General features: G+C 39.2%; 1 protein-coding gene and 1 long non-coding RNA gene across 9 annotated transcripts in view; one reads left to right on the top strand and one right to left on the bottom strand.

The window, feature by feature from the left end:
* Positions 1–9,637, bottom strand: part of LOC138007751 (tetratricopeptide repeat protein 28-like) — a 71,331-nt gene extending 61,694 nt beyond the window's left edge. For 3 of the 5 annotated variants that reach the window (XR_011124109.1, XM_068854812.1, XM_068854813.1), the window contains exons 1-2: positions 8,948–9,637; positions 7,237–7,284 (exon numbers count right to left, since the gene is read on the bottom strand). The gene's annotated coding sequence lies outside the window, so the exon portion shown is untranslated. Of the gene's footprint in view, positions 1–5,142; positions 6,207–6,969; positions 7,285–7,803; positions 8,206–8,947 lie in introns of those variants that run through there. The other 2 variants (XR_011124107.1, XR_011124108.1) reach the window with 2 other exon arrangements.
* The window catches only part of LOC138007756 (uncharacterized), a 121,737-nt gene continuing 106,006 nt past the window's right edge, over positions 7,278–23,008 (top strand). Inside the window, exons 1-5 of one of the 4 annotated variants that reach the window (XR_011124114.1) lie at positions 7,278–7,518; positions 9,646–9,754; positions 12,924–13,113; positions 14,927–15,278; positions 16,698–16,758. This is a non-coding gene — a long non-coding RNA (uncharacterized lncRNA). Of the gene's footprint in view, positions 7,519–9,645; positions 9,755–12,923; positions 13,114–14,926; positions 15,279–16,697; positions 18,015–23,008 lie in introns of those variants that run through there. The other 3 variants (XR_011124113.1, XR_011124112.1, XR_011124111.1) reach the window with 3 other exon arrangements.

The raw sequence follows: 23,008 nt of genomic DNA, 5'->3' as shown, positions 1-23,008 counted from the left end.
TGGGAATAAAATTGAACTCAGAGCGTTTTTAGCGGTTTTCTGGCGTATTTCGGATCGTAAAAGCACTTTTATTGGATCGCTATGGCTGGAGTGGCGTACTATAGTACGTTATTCACCGGGCAGTTTTATGACCGGCAAATTTGTGGGAGAAATCGAAAATATAATTTGGCCAAATCGGCATTCTTTTAAGTTCCCTTACTGAGGAATGAGCATAAAATTGAAATCAGAGCGTTTTCAGCGGTTTTCTGGCGTATTTCGCATCGTAAATACACTTTTATTGGATCGCTATGGCTGGAGTGGCGTACTATAGTACGTTATTCACCGGGCAGTTTTATGACGGGCAAATTTGTTGGAGAAATCGAAAATATAATTTGGCAAAATTGGCATTATTTTAAGTTCCCTTACTGAGGAATGAGCATAAAATTGAAATCAGAGCGTTTTTAGCGGTTTTCTGGCGTATTTTGGATCGTAAAAGCACAATTATTGGATCGCTATGGCTGGAGTGGCGTACTATAGTACGTTATTCACCGGGCAGTTTTATGACCGGCAAATTTGTAATAGAAATCGAAAATATAATTTGGCCAAATTGGCATTATTTTAATAAGTTCTTTGACTGAGGAAGGAGCATAAAATTGAAATCAGGGTGTTTTCAGCGGTTCTCTGGCGTATTTTTGATCGTAAAATTATAGTTATTGGATCGCTATGGTTGGAGTCGCGTACTGTAGTAGGTTATTTACCGGGCAGTTTTTTTTGTGGGAAAAATCGAAAATACAATTTGGTCTAATTGCCTTTCTTTCAGTTATTTTATCATTTCTGTAAAATAATTAGAGTATTGAAATAAAATAAAGGGTTTTGAGTTTTGATCTCTCGAAATGATGGAGGTCGGACTTGCTATAGTGTATTTTGGACTTCTAGTTCATTGCAGGCCTTTTTTGGTACAGTGTTATTTACCTATTTGCGTAGTTTCTATTCGTCTTTGTGGTCCTTTTTAAAGATAATTATGTTGCGGCTTAATTACTCGTGAGATTTTGGAGGAAATCAAATATTAATGACGAGAAGCTGACTCCGTTGGAAAGTTCACTTGATTTCTTAAATACATAGTATTAGAGTCTACATAAAATCCGCTTTGGTTTTGCAAATTTATCATTAATGACGTCATATTAATTTTTTGGGTGTTACTTATGTAATTAATGATTTTATTAATTTTAATTGTAGTTATTTGTATTCTTTAGGTGCATGGCAACTTATTTGTATTTGTATTGTTTCTATTTAGTTAGAGATTTTAGTTGGGTGTCCCCTATTAACAGTAGATATTCTTCCCTGTTAGACTTCATTTGACACGTTAGTAAAGTCATCATCATCATCATCATCATTATTATTATTATTATTATTATTATTATTATTATTTATACTTCATCTTTCTTCTCTCCATTTTATTATTTCAAGTGATCTCGTCTAGAGCTATGCGTTGTTGTTTTAGTTTGTGTGTTGCCTGTCTTTTATTCTTATATTTGTGCCGCCCTGAATCGGCTTTTTTCCTTTGTTATACATAAGTCTTTATTTTCCTCCTAGATTAGCTTTTTAATTATTTTCTAGTGGCATTGTACATTATTTAAGTCCTACTTATTTGTTGTTTTTAAATTTACGTGTGGTGTGAATAAACTATTTTAATGTTGAATTCAGATCGTAGATTTATGGTTATTTGATCGCGGTTAGTCAGTCGCGTGCTATTGACATCTATATGATGGGCAAATTTGAGGGATCGACAAGTTTCGAAATGGTCGAAATCAAGTTTTGATGCGCTAACGTTTTCATCATTCCTTTTGTTGATTGAGGGGGGAACCTAACCATGGGGTCGGCGCCACTTTAGCTCTCCCAGGGAAGGCCCCACGTTCTAGCAGACAGGTGGTTTTCGGGTCCTTTCTCCCCTCGGATGGGAGCTGCTCCCTGGACCACGCCAGGAACATGCGCGCTCCAAGGGGGCATCCTGCTATGGAGTCCGTTTTGCCCCACCTTGCCAAGTAAGGCACCTATACCAATGAAAAACCCGGTTTTTTGGGCAAAACTTCCCCCGGATTTGACCCTACCCCCCCCCCCCCCCGAATTCCGTGTGACGACTCTTCAGGGCCCCCCGCAGGTGCGTGCCAAGTTTCGCCTTCGTAGCTCAAAGTTTAGTGTTAAAATTCACCGGAGGACTTTTCTTCTCAACTTCAGGAGAGCCTCAGGTCTTGTGTGGATGTAAGACTTTCACTGGATTTACCCGCCCAAGTGAACCCTAAAGGTCAAAAGTGAAGTTAGCCCATAATATTATATATTGTTGGAAAGGTATTGACGAGTTCTATCACGTGACGGAGTTTGGGCACCCTGCGGTCTATTGGGTGCCCTGTGCGTTGTTTTAACCTCATAACATTCCAAGGTTTTACCCCCCCCCCCCCGACCGCCCACTTGACATGCAAGTAGAGGGCACTTCGCCCCACCGAACGCCACCCTTTCGCCCCAAGGCGAATAAACCCCTCGATGCTACGCCCCAAAGTATGTGGCTTGAGTGCATTCTATGTGGTCCTCCAAACTCGTCCTTTTAACATGCGAGAACCCCCTCCCCCCCCCCAAAAAAAAAATAAATAAATAAATAACCGGCCCACTTGGATGGGTCATGGAGATGCGGAATGGGTTGGGAAATCCTGCCTTGCTATTGGCTTGGCTCCAGTACTTCCAGGGAAGGCTCTACACTCTATAGAAGAAGTGGTTTTTTTTGCAGATATCTCCCACCCCCCTCCCCCCTGAACGAGTTCCCCCCTCCTGAGTGGGCCAGGGCGATGCGCAATCCTCTTGCACATCCCATGGTAACCTTGGTTTGGCTCCAGCATGCCCAGGGAAGTCTCTTCACTGAATAGCAAAACACGTTTTTAGTACCTATTGTAGCTTCCCCACGATTTGAACTGTACCCTCCGCGAACCGGCTAGGACGATGCGCAATTGAGTGGGCCATTGGTTTGGCTCTAACTCTTCCAGTCAGGAGCTCATTACCTGGAACTTCCATCTGCATTGTACGCTTGAGTCCAGCCTTTCCCGATCTTTCTGTTTTTAGAACTACGTTATTTTGACTTATGTGACACATGTACGTAATGACGTAAACAATGGTTGACCATAGGTCTTTTATGATTGGTCATTGTGAACATATGTGAAAACACCCACTGAAGCCCCCTTGCGAGGTGCTTGTAAAAATGGAGAGATACAGGAAAAGGTTGACTCAGAGGGTTAATATCGAAGATGGCTCTGGGTAATGGGCTCCTGTTCCAGTGAAGGCCCTTTACTATATAGCAAGACCCGCCCAGGAAGATACACAATTAGACGGGCCATCCCCTGGTATCCTTGGTTTGCCTCTGGCACCTCCAGGGAAGTCCACCCCTTCCCCCTGGAATGAGCTGTTTCCCCTGAGCCCACCAGGAAGATGCACAACTGGGAAGGCTGTACACTCATGAAAAAGGTTTTTTTTTTTTCCCATAGCTCCCCCCAGAAACAGCTGTGGTTCTCCCCGACCCGAAAAGGTTGTAGTGCACAATCCGAAACTCTCCCGGCCAGGCAAGTTTGGGTTCTGTAACTCTTCTGTGGAAGGCTCCACCCTCTGAGAAGAAAACGGAGCACATATTTTCTAAGACAGACAGCTGTTGTGGGTAGGCCTGAAAAGGTATTAAGTATATACTTGTGGGTGGTAATTTTTAACCAATCTCTACAAACACTGACTACAATCATTATGTGAAATATACAAGTGCTGCTGGACAAATAAAAGAAGTTAATGAGAGGTCTGCTGTTTGACTGTGCAATTTATTTATTTATTTATTCAATACAATTACACAAATGATTACGATAAAATGAATAAAATACAGAGATGAACAGTGATATCTGAGTAATTCGGTCAGTCTGTACAGAATAAAGGGATTCCTTATTAAAAGTAAAGTGCCTAAAAGGAAATATATATGTATGTATATGTAAAAAACCAAAAAAAGATACTACTAGTCAAAGAATAACAATATCATCTAAATAGGGGGCATCTAAAGTCAAATCATATCAACTCCAAATAATCAAAGAACTATAAAAATCTCTCCTTATTTCAATTGAAGTTATTAATATAAACTCATTTACTTTCCTACAAAACAATGATAAGTGCTGAACTGTCCTAATAGCTAGCAAAAATAGGGCTCGCAGTGGTAGCATTGTTCTGAAACTACCATGACAGTTGCAGTGATGCATGACATGCACAAACAGGTTTATGGATAAATAATGATCAATAAAGTTTTCTATTATCATGTAACTGTAGGATACATTCAAGAATAATATATGTATATAATTATATGCATAAACAACTATGAAGTTACATTGTCCTATAATAGTGATTTATTTGGGTAATTTACCCACAAACTACAGAATGGATGCAACCACATAAAATTAACTTACATAAAGAATATAATTACTTTTGCATGGTTTGCTGAAATTCCAAAATTTGTAAAATTATTTGTAATATTGTTATTAACACATTTTCAAATCTGAAAGAAAGCTTCTTTTTTTACCTTTACAACTTTGTACAGCATTTTGCAGCTATTCATTAGTGGCAAGATGTGACATCATTAATTTGCCCAATATTCTGTATTAGTATATACTAAAACTGCCACGTCCACTTTGGCTTGTTAATTAGTATATACCATGAAACTGAATAGTGATCTCCACATGCGCTGATTGCCTAACTCGGAGGTGATAAGCCAAGTGTTTTAAATGAAAGCATAAAATAAAGGTACAGAAATTTAAATTAACCCAAATACTTAAGGGCATATTTTGTGTAACATAATGATAGTTTTCTTATTGCATGATACACATCTCAGTTTATAATAATGAGCAGTTCTCATTTATAAATTATCGTTACAAAATATTAAACTTCAACACCATCAAAGCAAGCACTTTGATAGGTTTCCTGGTCATGTCTGCATTGATTTCTTGAAAAACTACACCACGTAAATTTAAGATTTATAAGAACGTTCAGCCTCTAAAATTAGACGTTCTTATATAAAAAAAGAGTATATACTTTAATTTTGTACTCATAACTTTTCTGGTTGGTTTAATGCATCACACAATGATTCTCATGCTCCTGTTTGTTTTCTTGTACTCCAATAACATTTGCCCAATATTCTGTATTAGTGTCTACTAAAACAGTGGATAGCATTGAAGGCATGCTCTGATTGGTTACTCAAACAAAGAATAGGCTTTGCTATTCATCTCTGAGTAACTGGTCCAGGATTTTCCCCAAAAAGATTGTTATTGTTGCAGGAATAAATAATAATAAATCATTAGTTAAAATCATCTTTTCGTGTTATATTATCTCACTGTTTTAGTATAAAGTAATTTAACAACTATTCACCTGTAGAGTTGGTGGCTAGTGGTTGATATTTACCAGCAAGGTAATATCCACCACTAGCCACCTCTGATTTGGCTTGTTAATTAGTACCCTACGGTATGTACCACAAAACTGAATAGTGCTCTCCACATGCGCTGATTGCCTAACTCGGAGGTGATTAGCCAAGTACAATTTAACCCTGAGTAGCTGAAGTGAAAACAAATGGATTCTGGCATGCAAGATTTAAAATTTCCGACCACATAATTTATAAAAACAATGGAGTTTTTTGGTTCACTTTTTATTCAGCTGGTGTGGTTATCACTACAACAATTATTCACCTCAGTGAATAATTATTGTTAATTATAGTATAATAATTATTGACTTCACTATTATTGCAAGAATGACGTACATGTAGATGGTGCCATCAGTCAATCAATCTGGATCAAAAGGAACAATACACACCGATATTATTGTGAACCATATACCACTTTCGACACGAAAATATGTTAACTTTACTATGCGTCGAAATGATGCAAGATTCGCAAAATAGCATTTGCCCTGAAGTTGATCGGTTTCACAAAAATGACACCCGTTGCTTGAACAAAACAAACACTCGTTCTAGCTCGAACGTTGGCAATTAACTTCCACTCGTTGCAGCCTCTGATAGTAACGAGTTGCAGGTGCTCTTGGTTCATCACCACCATCATCAGAATGTTCACTTGTAACTATGTGAGCGTCTCTTCTACCCTCGTGTTCATTTTCATCAAATTCATAGATCGTTGCTTGGCTGAAGCGAATCTCTCTTGCTTGAAGCAATGTGGCTGAAAACAATAAAACACTCTTTTCCTATATTTTATACTATATTTTATACGCTGATAAAACATGGGTTTTTGACCAATCAGAGCGCGTGAAGGGTCCTATCTATATATTATAATAATTATTAGATAAGTAATTGAGGTTAGGTGTCCCCAATTAGTATACATTGTGTGCTAGGGACTTCAACACGTTGAAGCTCTTATCCTATCTTATAGCTCGTTTGCATTAGAATCGGCAGATGTACTACAAATATTATTAAATGACAGATGTTTATAACTGGATTCAACTGTTTTCTTCCATCTACGGTTGTGAGAGCACGTTTTTACATTCTGTTAATTATAAGCTTACATTCTATATGGTCAAAAATAAAGTTTTGGGATAAACTACCGAATACAAGGCCACCTCTAAAGAAGTATTACACAACATTCTCGGTGGCTCTGTAGTCAACTGAAACTGACAGCCCTCGAGCGGCCGAGCCAATAAAACATATATCTTACTTATTCTTCAAACAGTTCAAACAGTGGGACCGATTGGCGAGTCGAGCCGCCAAGTCACCCAAGTCTAAGTGCTTCGAGCGGCCGAGCCAATAAAACATACATGTATATCTTACTTATTCTTCAAACAGTGGGACCGATTGGCGAGTCGAGCCGCCAAGTCACTCGCGTATTAGTGCTTCACAAGTGGCCCTCAATTTTGAGTTAGTCCAACGTTTTATACTAATTTGAACAACGCGAAAGATAGTCCAACACAATTATGCTCTCACCTCACCTTCACATCAACTTCGCTTCCGTAGTCTTCCGCTAAACCAAAGTCTTGCAACTTTCGCACCAAACCTTCACTTAAAAAAACTGAAATTCACGAATCCTTGACGTGTAATTTATAACAATGTTACGATGTGTGGTTGTTCCGCGTGACGAAGCAGGAACGCAGTGTGACATTTCTAGCATTCTATTGATCTCGGATTGGTTACCACCGATACCACCGAAGATACAATATAACCAATCAGGAACCACCTTGTTAGAGCTGCGAGTCTACCGAAACGGATGCTAATCAATGCGAGGTCCTCGACGACAAGAAATGACTCTGCAAAATTTGATGATTTAATGTGGTTATCCATGCATTATCGAATCTTCTAGAAAAACTTTTAGCTTTCATAACAACATTCCCTTATGCCTAGTATGCATTAAAAATGTAGAACTGGAGCGGAAAGCTGAAAAGTTCTCAAGAGAACTAACAAATGGAGCAGCAAGGAGAAGTCATACTCGAGCAAACTGCGCAACTGATCAGTGAAGCAGTCCAATTTGAACACTGATCGAGGTGAGATGACTGTTCCATTGCTCCGAAAAACTCAAGTAATGGTTTCGGTCGGCGAAGTTCAAAGTCGTAATGAGAACGGGTACATTATACGAGGCTCCGATCTTGCTTAGCTTTAAGTAAGACTTTAAAGCGAGTAGACATTAAGGGTTTGTTATGGCTAAAGCTGATTGAATGCATTCTTCATCGTCATTTGCTTTGTGACACCCTCAATTTTGAATCTAAACGGATTCAAAAACTAAAAACCCTCTTTGTTCAGAAACAATTCAAGATACATCATTTACTTACTCGAGCAGGAATAATGAATCCGGCTGAACAAAAAATTAAGGGATAAATAATACTGGTGGATCATTTGGGTGCGTCATTCGCAACTGATCATGAGTGACGGTGATCATGACTTTATAAAATAAACACATCAGGAATTCTGACATAGTCAGTAACTTGATCCAAACACAACAAAAAGTAACGCAAAATTCGTCAAAACTGGTTTATCACACAAATTATTATTTGTTCGTGTTATTAAGAAATGAGTAACAGTCAGGTCCTCGACAACAAGAAATGACTGCAAAATTTGATGATTTAATGTGGTTATCCATTTTAACTTTTATAACACAAATCATTTATGCCTAATATGCAAAAAGAGTGGAACTGAAGCGGAAAGCTGAAAAGTTCTCAAGAGAACGGATCGAGGTGAGATGACTGTTCATCATTGCTCGGAACAACTCAAAAAATACATGGTTTCGCTCGGCAAGGGTCAAAGTTGTAATGAGAACGCATACATTATCCGAGGCTCTGATCTTGCTTAGCTTTATGTAAGACTTTAAAGCGAGTAGACATAAAGAGTTTGTCATGGCTAAAACTGACTGAATGCTTTCTCAATCGTCATTTTGCTTTGTGGCACCCTCAAGTTTGAATCGAAGCGGATCAAAACCTTCTCTGTTCAGGAATAATTCAAGATACATATCATTTACTTACTTTCTCAGATTGGTGGGCAGTTTATGGTTCCATCACACAAGAAACAAATAATTTATTTTACCCTCAAGCTAATGTTACTTATTACCTTGATATGTTCCTCGAGTCGTTGCAAATGAAAGTTAATTGTTTGCGTGCGCTGTGCGTGCGTGCGTTCGTGACAACCAGCCAAGCTTCTGAATGATCGTGATCACTCAGAAAATAAACAGTTAAGTTATGCATAAAAGGAATGTGTGCCGACATAGTTACTGACTTTAATCCAAAGAAAAGAAAAGAGAGCCGAGTAGGAAGTTTATTACGCATGCATTACTTGTTCTTGCTATTAAACAATGAGACTTTAATTTAAAGCAGGCTGATCAGACATATTATGTGATCACAAATGTACAACTAATTAAAGAACAGAAAGCAGTATAGTTCAATCAAACAACAAAAAAATAATCTATAAGGAGTGTCCCATTACCTGGCAAAGTCTTCGTTGGAACGTGTTGAGCAGGAACAAGGAACCCAGCTACAAGTAAATTAATGGGTAATCAATATGAGTGGATTGGTTTGCGTGCGTGCGTCAGTTACAACTGAATGACCGTGACCGCTACAAAATAAATGTAAAAACAATACCGACATACACGCATGATGGAAATGTGTAATGGGCCCGAGGGAAGGAGTTGATACAACACAAGTTGCGTTGACAACGGGCAACGGGGGTAGGACAACTTTAAAATCAGAGTCCTGGGCAGGAATCAAACCTACGACCACAGGCAGACAACGCCAAGGATGCGAGAGCGCGTGACGTCACGCTATTTTGAGACAGTCAACTAATCGAGGAAAATGTTCCATAAAAACTTCAAATCGCGTTGTTTCTTTTCGAAAACTCAATTTATGGACAGCTAGATAAATAATGTTCACTCAGCTACTAGTTTCTACGTTCTCCTGGATGATTTGATGGTTTTTCGTAGACTCGCAGCTCTAACAAGGTGGTTCCTGATTGGTTATATTGTATCTTCGGTGGTATCGGTGGTATCGGTGGTAACCAATCAGAGATCAATACAATGCTACAAATGTCACACTTCGTTCCTGCTTCGTCACGCGGAAGAACCACATATGGTACATTGTTATAAATTACACGTCAAGGATTCGTGAATTTCCGTTTTTTTATTCAAGGTTTGGTTGGTCAGTTAGGCAAGGAGGGTTCATGTGTCTGGTGTAGCCGAAGCGAAAGTTGCAAGACTTAGGTTTCGCGGAAGACTACGGAAGCGAAGTTGATGTGAAGGTGAGGTGAAAGCATTTGTGATTAATTTGTTTTTTTCTTTGGACTATCTTTCGCGTTGTTCAAATTAGTATAAAACGTTGGACCAACTACAGAATTGAGGGCCACTTTTGAAGCACTTATACGCGAGTGACTTGGCGGCACGACTCGCAATCGGTTCCACTGTTTGAAGAATAAGCAAGATGTATGTTTTATTGGGACATTCCATTTTTTATCCGCACCCCCCCCGCCCCCCCCCCTATGGAAAGCATTTTTTTTTTTTTTAATGTCAAGAAGGACCCTGTAGGGGCGTAGGTAAACATGTTACAATAATATATATATATTTAAAATAGAAGTATATTACATAGAATCTGTGCGATCCAATAGAAAGCATGAAGGGCAAGGACTCAAGTTTGCGTTTGAAATCAGAAAGCGATTTTGCGGTCTTTGCCTCATAGGGAAGATTATTCCAGAGCACTGCACCACTATACTTAAAGCTGCGCTTCAAAAAAGTTGTGTATGGCCTTGGAAGTGCTAGATCAGTCTCGATATTCCTAAGATTGTAATTTATGTTAGTATCATTTAGCTTTACAAAGGAGTTACTCAGTTGGGGGGCAGATAGATCATTGAGGATTTTATACATAAGGGTAGCCTTTGTATGGAAGCGCCTGGTTTCAAGGGTTTTCCATTTCAGGTTATTCAACACATCTGTGGACCTAACATCATATGAAGAGCCTGTAATAACCCTTCCCGCACGATTTTGAATTTTTTGTAATTTATCTTTTAGTTGCTTTAACCACATGTATCCCACAGGGGTGAGCAGTAATCAAAATAAGGTTGAATGAGTGATCTGTATAAAGTTACGAGAGTGCAGAGGGGGACAAAAGGCTTAATTCTTCTCAAAGCACCTATGCCAGCACATGCCTTTTTACATATATACTCAATATGAGTTTTAAATGTAAGCTTTTCATCTAGTAGAACTCCCAAACATTTGTTAGAGGTTACGCGTGAAACCAAATTATTATCAATGGAGATTGCATTAGGTAAATCTCCAGATTTAGTGTTCAAATTATATGTTGACCCAACCACCATTAACTTAGTTTTGAGAGGATGGAATTGGAGCTTATTAACAGTGAGCCAGTCACTTAGATTTTTTAAAGCAGAATTTATATTATTGGCAAGTGCGCCAATATCAAAACTAGAGGTAAAGATTTGAGTATCGTCTGCATATAAACAGGGGGTAGTGAATTTTAAACAATTTGGTAAATCATTTATGTAGATAAGGAAAAGGAGAGGGCCAAGAATAGAGCCTTGGGGAACTCCACGGAGTAAGTTACTTTGAGAAGATAAGCAACCATTTACTAAACATTGTTGTTGTCGGGCAGTAAGATAAGACTTGAACCACATCAATTCTCTATCAGCGACTCCATTAAACTTAACTTTCTCTAGTAAAATGGAATGATCAACTGAGTCAAAGGCCTTACGAATATCAAGAAAAACTACACCTGTCAATTTTCCCTTATCCATATTATCAGACCAATCATCGCACATTTGAATCAACGCCGAGACAGTCGAGTGGAGAGGGCGGAAACCAGACTGGAATTTTGAGAGAACAAAATTGACTTTCAAATAGTGATAAAGCTGTTGAAAAACTTCTTTCTCGAAAACTTTACTTATTATTGGCAGGATTGAAATGGGTCTATAGTTTCCCATATCACGACGGTCATTGCCTTTATAGACCAGGCACACACGCGCATTTTTCCAGTCATCAATAAAAATTCCAGAGGAAAGTGACAAATTAAATGTAAAAGTCAAAGATAGAGCAATTATACTAGACGCGATTTTAAGGACCTTAGCAGGAATCTTATCAAGGCCAGTGCTTTTCGACACCTTTAAGTTTTTTAGCGTAAGCACTACATTTTCCACTGGTATATTAGAGAATCGAAAGGCTGGAAGACTATTCTGAATGTTGCTGATATATGTGTTAACGCTATTGGAGGACCTTTTCGTTGATTCAGCGGCCAAAGTTGGTCCTATGTTTACAAAGAAATCATTAAATGACTCGGAAATATCTTTATTGTCAGAAACAATTTTATCGTTAACAAGAATATCATTGACAGGGGAAGATTTTTTACCTTTGCCTGTAAGTGAATTTATTAATTTCCAGCCCGCCTTAGGGTCAGTGGCCTTGGACGCATCGATTTTCAGGCGAAAGTAGTCAGATTTCGCTTTACGCATCATAGAATTTACCTTATTCCTGGCAGATTGATAAAATATCCAGTTGTTGTGCGAGCCGTATTTAATAGCATGTTTTTTATGGTAATCTCGTTCCTTCATCATTTTCTTTATGTCAAACGTGAGCCATGGTACTGATGATTGTCTCACACGCATATGTCTGATAGGGGCATGGTGATCTAAAATTGCATTAAAATCAGACTTCCATGCTTGCCAAGCTAAGTTAGGGTCGTCAAAAGATTCAACATTTTGCCACGGGGCCATAGTAAGGTCATTAATAAAGTCCACTTCGACAAAATGTTTGAAATTTCGAACCTCTTTAATAATGGAACGAAACGAAATGAAAATCTGTAGTTTGCGAAATGAGAATCTGTAGTTTGCGAAATAAACATTTACTTTCTGGCTGCGTCTACTCGGATATTCTAAACTGAAAATTCCCCCCAAAAAAGCCGTTTCGCCTTGCGCGGAATGTGTGACCGTTTCGCTCCATTTCGTTTCGCAAACTACAGTAAGCCACATATCCAAGATATATTTGGACATTGTTCTTGGTCGATGGAAACGAATGGCTTTTATTCTACTATATCGTCTACTATCGTCGTATCGTTGCCTCCGAATCGAATTCACGAGTAGAAGACTTTAGAAAATAGTATTTTAATTAGTCTTCCAGTTACAATTTTAATATCACCGACTGCGGCGAAAACGGCTATCTTTGAGGGTAAGAAACCATTCAAGAATGTTTTTATATCCTTAATTAAGATATGAAACTAAAGTAAACGTTTAAAAGTATACGTGATGCTTAGTTGCTTGGTCAAGATCAAAGATGCGCATAAACTTCGCTTGTTGAAGCAAAGTGCTTGTCTGCTCTTACAACAGTCATCGTTGCTCTACAGTACTCAAGATGCACTAAAAGGATTAAAAACCTGTTTTAATTAATGCCTTAATGCTTTTTTCTTTACAGAAAAGGCAGCGGATTCTACGACATGGTAACTTTGGAGGGGAGGGAAGTGGATGGCATTTTTACGTGCAACCATGTTGTTGGTTCCGAATCAGAGGCCAAGAACGCTGAAGTTACCTTTGATTTCGAAGGAAAGAATCCTGGGCAAAGCGGTGTTATCTTAAGACCTGACGATGTATTTCAAACTCATAAGGTTAGCTTCGCACGTAGTAATCTGTTATTTTTTTCATTTTACGTCCTGGTAGTTCTCTTTTTGTGTGACAACGTTTCCATGCCATGTAGTGATGGATGATACGTTTTCGTGTGCCAAATAATGCTTTGAAACCGGTTCTCATAACTCGGAGAAACGCCAAAGGTGACCTAAAATCTCAAAACTTATGAGCAGTGTTCATTTTATTTGATCATCGAGTTCATTTATCACGCTAATGCACCAGTATCAATGTTAAGCTGCTGGGGGGGGAGGTCGGGCATAGGCGGGGGATTTGAACTCAGATCAGTTTTTCTGTTTAAATGCCCGGCCCCAGGGAGGTCATCCTGGGTCAAAAAAGTGCAAATTCCTCACCCTAGGGGCACCCGGAGCTTAGAACGATCTGCCACGTGTTCCAGAGCGTCAACATCCACAAACTCCTGCCATTTGTCTTTGAATTGCTGAACCAAGATTTCGTCGTCAATATCAATTTTGAATTCTGTTTTCACTGTATTGATAAATTTAACTCTCACCAACTACCAGAGCCTTACGGCTCTCGCCGTACTGAACAAGAACCTACATAGTAAATTTAATTAAATACATTTATTATGCTTATGAATTCAAGCAAGCATACACAAGTTGCACGAAGAAAACTCATGAATATTCAAACATATGCAAAAAATATGCACCAGAACACAACGGAAACAAAAGCTTTTCTATTGGATTACATCTCAACCTTGTTAAAAAGATTCGATGACATTTGTCTTACAAAATATAGAGCAGATTCACTCTTTCACTCATGGCGTTGAGGGAATCGCAGAGAATCGGTTTGCTTCTAGTGACTTCTGGGTAATCCCAAAATGGCGGTACTATTTTTCAGTCTTTCTCGGTCATTCAAGATGGCGAGTAGCCAAGATGGCGTCAGTGGACCCCACTCTTCTAACGGTTAAAGTCAAAAGTCCCGACCCCCGGAACTCAACGAATGATCAAAAGTCCCTACCACGGGCAGACTTGTAACATCAAATCCCCCTCCTTTGCCCCCCCCCCCCCCCCCCCAGCGGCTTAACATTGATAGGTGCATAAGCTTAGCCTGCGTAGCGTGCGTTTCCAATTCATTGGTTCGGTTCACAAAATGTTTTGGAACGACTGAGCAAACTAATTCGCAGGTCCATTGGCGTATTCGTCATGCAATTGTTCACAGTGGAACATCCAAGAACGAAGCAAGATCCAGAAATAACGAAGAAAATTTCCCTTACCTTTAAAGCTTGCCGTTCTCAAAGAAAAATCATCTGTCCACTTTATTAAATACTTTTAAATGTGAGGTTACTGTGTTAATTATCACAGGTGGAAAAAATTTCAAATAAATTTTGCTTAAAACGTGAGTAGGGAACTCTCTGACCCAGAGGTCTTGCCCGCGCTCAAAATGCTAGAGCTGGGAAAAGAGTGGGGGTTCCGATCGCTGTACGAGAGTTTGGAAATACTGAAGGGAATGAAGATGAATTATTGTTCCTGAAAAGCCCCTTTGGGGAGGTTCAATAAAGTATGTATGTATGTATGTATGAATCCCTCGATCGGGGCTTAATTTGATATCCTTGGGGCACGTTTGTGACGACGAAGAGGAAAAAAAAGATACGCGATCGGTTTTAACCGTTTGGCTGCATGTTGCACAAGCATCCCACGGAATTATCTTTGGCGAATAAGAGAGAAATTTTATTTTTTTTCCTATGGAACAAGGGAACCCCTCCCTCTCTGCCAGGCCCTCAAGGTTGGTGTTGATTCTCCTGACAGTCACCAAGTGTACTTTGTTGTTTCTTATCAGAAATTGGATTATACATTTGTAGCAATACAGAAAGACAACTACTTTGTCAAAAGCCAAATAACACCAATTATGTTGGACCAAGAAATAAATTTGACCACGGGAGAATTTATCTGTATAGTCCAACATCCAGTAGGAAAACCAAAGCAGTTGAGCCAAGACAGGATATCGTCTGTGAAGAGGCCGTATATTAATTAAATATGAGGCTGACACAAAATCAGGATCCTCTGGGTCCCCCCTGTATTTACCAGTAAAGACATGAAGGCAATAGCTATACACCTTTCTGGAAAAGAGGGAGCATTCAACAAAGGAACACTGTTAAGTGAAATCCTCTCTCATCTACAACAAGGGACATGTACGTTAACTTTATTTATAATTATCTTTGATTAGCCGCCTTGTTTCTGAATGGCATATAAGCCTGTAAGGAGTACTTCTTCAATATTGTCATGAAAGATGGCAGAGGAATCAATTCAGAAGAAAACTGACTATATTTGTCAACGTGATAGAGAATATATCAGATTTCATATATCTGAACTGTGGATAATTATGTAACGATTTGAAGTTAAATGATCATTGATGATCACTTATCATTAAAAAATTAAACTTCAAATCGTTACATATTCGCTGTTCACATATTATAGAATCTCATATACTCTCTATCATACGTATGGGTTATTGACCAAGCGTGAGGTCAAGATGACTGGATATTGGCCAAGTTCTTTTTTTGCGTGTTTATGGACCGAGACGAAGTCGAGGTCCATAAACATGCAAAAAAAGAACGAGGCCAATATCCAGTCATCTTGACCGAACAATCTTGGTCAATAAAGGATTTATTATATGACTTAAAACACCAAAAAATGATCTTTGATCTTGCGGGACCAAGCGAGAAATCCCGAGCGGGCAGTATCGCTCCATCTTGCCCACTCGGGTAGCCAATCAGAGCGCGCGATTTGGTTCATCTTGCCCGCTCACGGAGCTAGTCATAATTTATAATAAATTCACTTATTGCGCGGAACATGTAAAATGCTCAACTGCCTGGATGGCATGATATCTCGCTAGTTGGCGGGGGCGGTGTGCAACGAGGGTTCAAATCCCTTTCAAACTTGGATTTTTTTCACGTTTCTTTGCAACTGTTCAAGTTGCTTTATTAACAGCGATGATTACTTAAACTTTAAATCATTAATCAACAAATATTTTTGTTCCTCCAAGTTGAGATGGGTTGCTTTCGAAATGTTTTTTCTACAGAACAAGGCCAAAGACTTCAAGGCTGTGTACGCAAAGCAGGAGCACCCAACGTCAACTTTCGGAAAATATCTGTTCTGAAGACGATTAGAGATCTAGAATTTTCGGAACATTTTTTGTAAAATTTCTTGCTTGCCTGCCTGTCCTAGGATTTCGGAACATCTAAAAAATGGCATAATTGCCCAATTTTAACGGATTTTTACCCTAAAAAGGTCACAAAGGAATTTTTGGGATCCTTTTTTCTGGCTGAAAATTTCGAAAAGGTAAGATCAGAACAGATGAAAAATTATTAGGGGATAAAAATATGCCTATATCTACCGTTTAAATACTAAAATACGTTTGACAATGCTATGTTTAAGTGGTTTTGAACTATATTCTCGTTGGGTGCCCCTAACAAAGCCTCTCATAATGTTTACTCAGCTGAAGCTAATCTTTTCTCCCAAGCGGCATTTGGAATCTTACTTTCTAGAATAGCGATTACGCATTTTATTGTTTATTTTTTTATTTCTTTTGTTGTTTATTTTCTTGTCAGATACACGGCCGCGGCGTAAGAGAGACCTGCCCGGTGAACTGACCAACAATGAAGGAAGAGGGTATGATCATTGCAGTTACTGTAATTGCGTCTTTGTGTGACAACGTTCTAGAAATTGGCAAGCGCTTACATTTCAGTTGTAAATTTTGGTAACTTTGAGGCTTTATATTTCTGAGAATTTGCAACAGATACGTATAAAACTAAGGCAAGTACACTCAATTCGGTATAATAAATCGATCTATCGAAAATGTTATTGTAAGGTTCATCATACGTGCATTATGGTATCCCATCATAAACTTATGAGGTTACATAATTAATGTACAGGAGTGTATTTTTCATAGATAAGACACTATTTTCACGTCAATGAAGAAATCAAACATGAATACTCTTGTTTTTTCAAATCTAATTTGCTTCTTATCTGATTAACTGTAAAACGAAATTGCAGCATTGACACTGATTAAAAAAATTTTTTAAAAAAAGTAAAGGGTTTCGATCACTTCAGTGACCTTCATCAGTTACCAGTGGCAGATCTAGGGGAGGGACCCGGGGGGGCCTGCGAGGCCCGAAATACGGGCTTTTCTATCACTGTGCATGTTCGTACTCTCTGTTGTGATTTTGGGTGATTTTGCGGAATAAACATGGATTTCGAGAGTATTCTTGAAGAGATTCTTTTGGGTAGAGGACAAGGAAACCTAAACTTAAGCCGAAACAGAAAGAAGCGCTACAGCCAATTGTTTTTGAACGGTCGAGATTGTTTAAGGACGTTCGCGCCTATTGTTTCTGCGCATCCTTACTGCGCACGCAAATGCACACGCCACGTCATACGCGAGCGCGCGCGCTAAGTAATAAAATGAGAAATGGTAGGGCAAAAGGCCATTGCTATAGCTTTGCCTGGATTTAACGGTCTTGGACGTTCGGTGACCCCAATTTTTCTTTCCAGAAACGGATTTTATTTACAATTATCTCCACGTTGTCCAAAAATGAACAAAAAATCAATGTGGGAAGTTAAAAAACTTTCAAGATTTCTGCTCACGGGACATCAAATCCTGCCATCTTGCGGCGGCAAGGCGCGTGAAACTGTGGTCGCTAAATGCGAACTTGATCTTTAAGGAACCTCACCAGCTGACTAAATTCACTTAATAAGTCTACTTAAACAATATTTGGCAGAGAAGATTTCACTTCAAAGATTTAATTGCAATATCTGTGGGTTTACAGACACTGGCCTTATTCGCTAACGAAGCCCGATTTTGTCACATTTTGGGTGTTTTGGGTGACCCCCCATTTTTTTTACATTTCTGACGTAACTAACTCATCATCTTACAGCGGTAAACGTTTCAGAAAAAAATCAATGTTGAGAATAATGGATGGAGGGATGGATGGATGAATTGGAGAAGCCTCCCCTTGATCAGGGGCGGAGTTAAGTTACCAGAACAAGTAAGGACCAAGGACCAAGCCAAATCGAAAACATAGATTCTTACTTTTATAGAGCGATTTTCAATTGAGTGTCGTAAAACCAAAACCAAAGTAATTACTTTGGCCAATCAAAAAGGACGGAGGCAATCCAGTAAACCAATCAAAACTCGCAGTAATTACACGTAGCCGACAGAAAGCGAGGGAAAATTGGTTTGGGTTTCACTTCTGATTGGTTGAAAAAGTGGCGCGAGAACTTTGAATCAATCACTGAGTGAAGTAACCATAAACCAAAGCAATTCGCTAATTACTTTCGACACTCAATTGAAAACCACTCTATTTACGAGAAAAAGGCTTAATGAATGCATAACTCGAACTAGGAGCTTGGGCTTTTATTCTCGTCCGAGTAAAATCACAAGGGCACGTCAAAATAGAGACCATATATAGCCAAGCTGGACAGCCTGTGCTGGAATGGCTGGTACGAAACCCATAAAGCCAGAAGAATAATGGGAACGTACAGTGCACAAACCGCTGGGAATTAAAGGTAAAAGTTGTATGAACAAAACATGTAAAAACAAAAGTCAAAAAAGGTCGAAAACTAAGATGCACACATTTCATCGACAAGACCTTTTATCAATGCGCTCGCTCGCTTGGTAGATCATCTATGGATTATTGTGTAAGTAAACTTATGGGAATTTTGCGCGTCTTCTAAACTATTATAATTACTGGTTAAGGACGTATGCAAAACATGGACCCGGTTATTACATCAAGTTGCTGCTCTCATTCTTATAAGGAATATAGGGCTGTTGTTCGCTTATAGTTATGGGCTACTGATTTAAGCAATTGTCTCTTATAGAAACCAATATACCATCCATTTCAAATAGGTAGCTCTAAAGAGATTCGTCTATAACCCGCACTTCAAATATACATTCATATCATTTAATTCATCGAGTCCTTCATCGGAACAAACAAGCCCAACAAATTGACCAGTGCGCCCAACCGTCGTCACATCGCAGGGGTCATGGGTTCCACCTGAATTTTTCAGGTGTCTATGAGAGACAATTGATGAAATTGTCCAGTTAAGTGCGAGGACCACTTCGCTCTCTCTCTCTCTCTCTCTCTTACACAAAATGAGGGGTGGTCCACATGGGAGGTCCATGGACCTGGGGTACATGTTTCGTATGCTTCCATATTTAACGCACTCAGGAGACCATGAGTAGGAGCTTGCCTCTCTCATACACGCCCTTATGAGTCAACCTTTGCGCGTATCTTTCTATTTTTTGAACACCACGAGTTCCTCGGCTCTGCACGCTCTGTTTTAAATGGCCAAACAGAGTAAAGTCATTGTCTAACGAAGACACATTAAGCAGTAAAACTGTATGTAAATCATGCAAATTGATGTAAATTTATGTAAATGCGAGTCTCCTGCTCAAGGATTCATTCTAAAAATAGAAACATACGCGCAGAGGTTGACTCAAAGATCTACTGCATATGGAGGCTCCTACTAATGGGCTTCTGCCTGCACAAGTTCACTAACAATGAACGAGAAATTCAAAGCCTCGTGCGGCATTGAAAATTTCTAGTTCATCAGTTAGTGAACGAGTACACGAGCGTGTGTGCGCAGAATGCCCTAGACGCAGAAATATTTCCTACCTTCACTTCGGTTTCATGCATGTATTTTTTTCTCGTATTTGGTGAATCATGTATCTCTTCCTGGTAAAGTATACCAAATTCCATATTCCGTGTCTTTGGAAACTCACGGGAGATAGATGTTTATAACTCTTCTAGATTCCTAGGCAAATTCATAAATATCTCTGCTCTCACGGAAAACCTAAAAACTTGAAGAGCACCTGAACAAAACATGCTGGTATGCTGTCAAAAACGTGGTCAGTTTCAAAACATAACCGTCAACGTTTCATTGGTCAAAAGTGACACAAGACTGGACAAACCATTAACGTTTCCCGCAAAATTTGTCACGCTTCAAGGATGGACGCAAATGGTAGTACTTCACTCAGTGATTGGCTCAAAGTTCTCGTGCCACTTTTTCAACCAATCAGAAGTGAAACCAAAACCAATTGTTGCTTGCGTGTGCACATTTTCCCGCGCTTTGTGTCGGCTACGTGTGATTATTTCGAGTTTTGATTGGTGTACTGGATTGTCTCAGTCCTTTTTGATTGGCCAAAGTAATTAGTATTTCGTTTTGGTTTTACGATACTCGATTGAAACTCGCTCTAGACAGAGTAAATGGCCAACTGTCACTCTAAGGATGCAAAGGTTTAACCCATTCACACCTCAAATGCCCTAGGATGCCCCCGATTGCAAGTAAAATCATCTGGTGTTAGACAGAGTCTCACTCTCAGGGGTCAATGGGGAAAACTGTATTCACTGTAATTACATGATTTGACACCCAACCAGAAAGAGTTTTATGTTATGAATCAATGAGAAATCGGGGTGTTTCAATACTTTTCTCTGATGATCAAAGTGCTGACACTAATAATCACCCTAACAAATGGAAGCATGTCAAAGAACCTTGAGGCACCAACTGATTTTGTCTGACATCGGAAAAAAACATCCTAAAAAATCTTTGTATCTATTCTTAGTGATGTCAAGTGGAAAAGCAATATTTACTTTCTTATCATACATGTAGGTTGTCCAAGTGATCCTTGATTGCAGCCAAGGGAAAGAGCCAGCCGAAGTGAAGGAAACTGAACCAAGTTCATGCAGTCTGTTGTAAAACATTGCGTTCAGCACTTGTAACCAGGACATGTCCATGTAAACCATAAGATAAAGCTTGGTTTTCTCTGTAAACAATCTTGGTATATTGCTTGTTGATGCACAAGTTTGCTCTGTATGCGTTTGTGTGACGGTCACATCAAAAATCCTGACTTGAAGTTGATGTTGACTTAATGTTTAGAATTCACCAGAGTGATAGCAGAAACTTTATATGTATACAAGTTGTTACAAGTTTTTAAATTTACCACAATAATTTAAAGTTAAAAGCAATCAACAGGTTGCATTATCTTCAAAGAATGGTATGTGTTTTACATATGGAAGGTTACAACAATTATTTTTAGGGTTGTTGAATTGAATGTTGTGCTAATGACACCATTTCAAAGATAAAAATATTTGACAGGCTTATAATTTTTTATTCACGCAAGTGCTGCATAAAGGAATTAAAAAAGTTCTAGTCCTGCTGAGATCAGTTTTTGTGAAGATACACTGTACTACCGTAATAAGGTAATAGGCCAGTTTCGTATTCTCACAGCTGGACTGGTTCTAGCATGAAATGGAGGCTAATGCGGGGAAATTAATTTGCATTTGAAAACATTTGCCCGCATTAGCCTCCATTTCATGCTAGATCCAGTCCAGCCATGAGAATTCGAAAATGGTCTATTGCACTAAGCCGAAGCTGGTAAAGAGCAAACATTCATACCATAAACAATTTATTTAGCAAATCATTTTCCCACCCCATTGGTACAGTGACACCTATAACCAGTGGTGCATAGTGACACTAGTGTATTCACATGCCTTTCCATGAAGATCATGTGTAATGTGCATGTATTGGCACACTGTGAGAGCTGTATAGGCCACTGAAAATACCATAATGCTCTTGGTTTGTCCCCCCAAAAATTTTTTTCAAGAGAAACTGGAAACAATGCTCATGCAAAATTTGAAGGAACAAACAAAGAGTATTATGGTATTTTCCGAAGTGGCCTATACTAGATGAATCAAAATGTGTTGTGCCATTCTTTGGCTACTGCTAAACGATGTTGGAAGTGTACCAGCTGACTTCCACTCCCAACACCAATCAATTTGCCAAGGGACACTAACATGGGGTTAGGCATCTAAGTTTACCTACATGGTGTATGACCAATTATGCTCTTGGTCACCCTGCGAGCAGAGCCTCCTTTTGTCTTTTTCTTCACTGAGGAGGAGAAAAGTAGGCTCTGCCCGAATCGCGTCAACTCTTTGAAGCCGCCGCAGCCCGAGCTTCTGGACTAGTCAATCTTGTTTTCTCTCGTCAAACCGGTTATTCCAGTGTGAGCGTCCGTTTAGTGACAAAACCGATGGTTATAATTGAGGCCGCTGTACCATGAAAAACCAAGATGGCGGCGAGATCTGGCATATTAGGCTTGGGTTCGAGACTGTATCCTGGCAACATGCAGCGCATATTCAATAAAGATCTTACTCGATTCATGCAGAGCCTTTCTCGAGAACGCCAAAATCGAGCAAGCAAAAGAAGGGCTCTGCTTGCAGGGTGGCTCTTGGTTTGTCCCCCCAAATTTTTTTTTCAAGAGAAACTGGAAACAATGCTGATGCAAAATTTGAAGGAACAAACAAAGAGTATTATGGTATTTTCCAAAGTGGCCTATACTAGATGAATCAAAATGTGTTGTGCCATTCTTTGGCTACTGCCAAACGATGTTGGAAGTGTACCAGCTGACTTCTACTCCCAACACCAATCAATTTACCAAGAGACACTAACATGGGGTTAGGCATCCAAGTTTACCTACATGGTGTATGACCAACATTTAAAGTGCTACTGTGATCAAATTTTTATCCCTTGAGTTTTTTGTTTTACCACATAGAGTACCATGAAACATTAAAAACGCTGTTTACCGTTTGGAAATATCTGCATTGGTTCCAGAGATATTTAAGTTTGAAAAATGTGTTAAATATGCAAATGAGAAGGCTGATGACGTCATTCACCCAACCCAATAGAACATCAAGAATATAAATAGAGCTATCTCGGTCAATTTGCAACAGAGACCATTGAAACTTGGTGAGCTGATAGTTCTGAAGGCAACACACCTACGACTGTAAAAAAATTGGTTCCCATGGCGACTCACTCTTTTCCAGTCCCCTCCAACCTGATTTCAATATTTTGGTGATCTCAGGCT

The sequence above is a fragment of the Montipora foliosa genome, chromosome 6 (genome assembly GCF_036669935.1).
Source record: "Montipora foliosa isolate CH-2021 chromosome 6, ASM3666993v2, whole genome shotgun sequence".
Classification (NCBI taxonomy): domain Eukaryota; kingdom Metazoa; phylum Cnidaria; class Anthozoa; order Scleractinia; family Acroporidae; genus Montipora; species Montipora foliosa.
The sequence above is the reverse complement of the archived record's forward strand: the minus strand, read 5'-3'. Positions and strand labels throughout refer to the sequence as shown.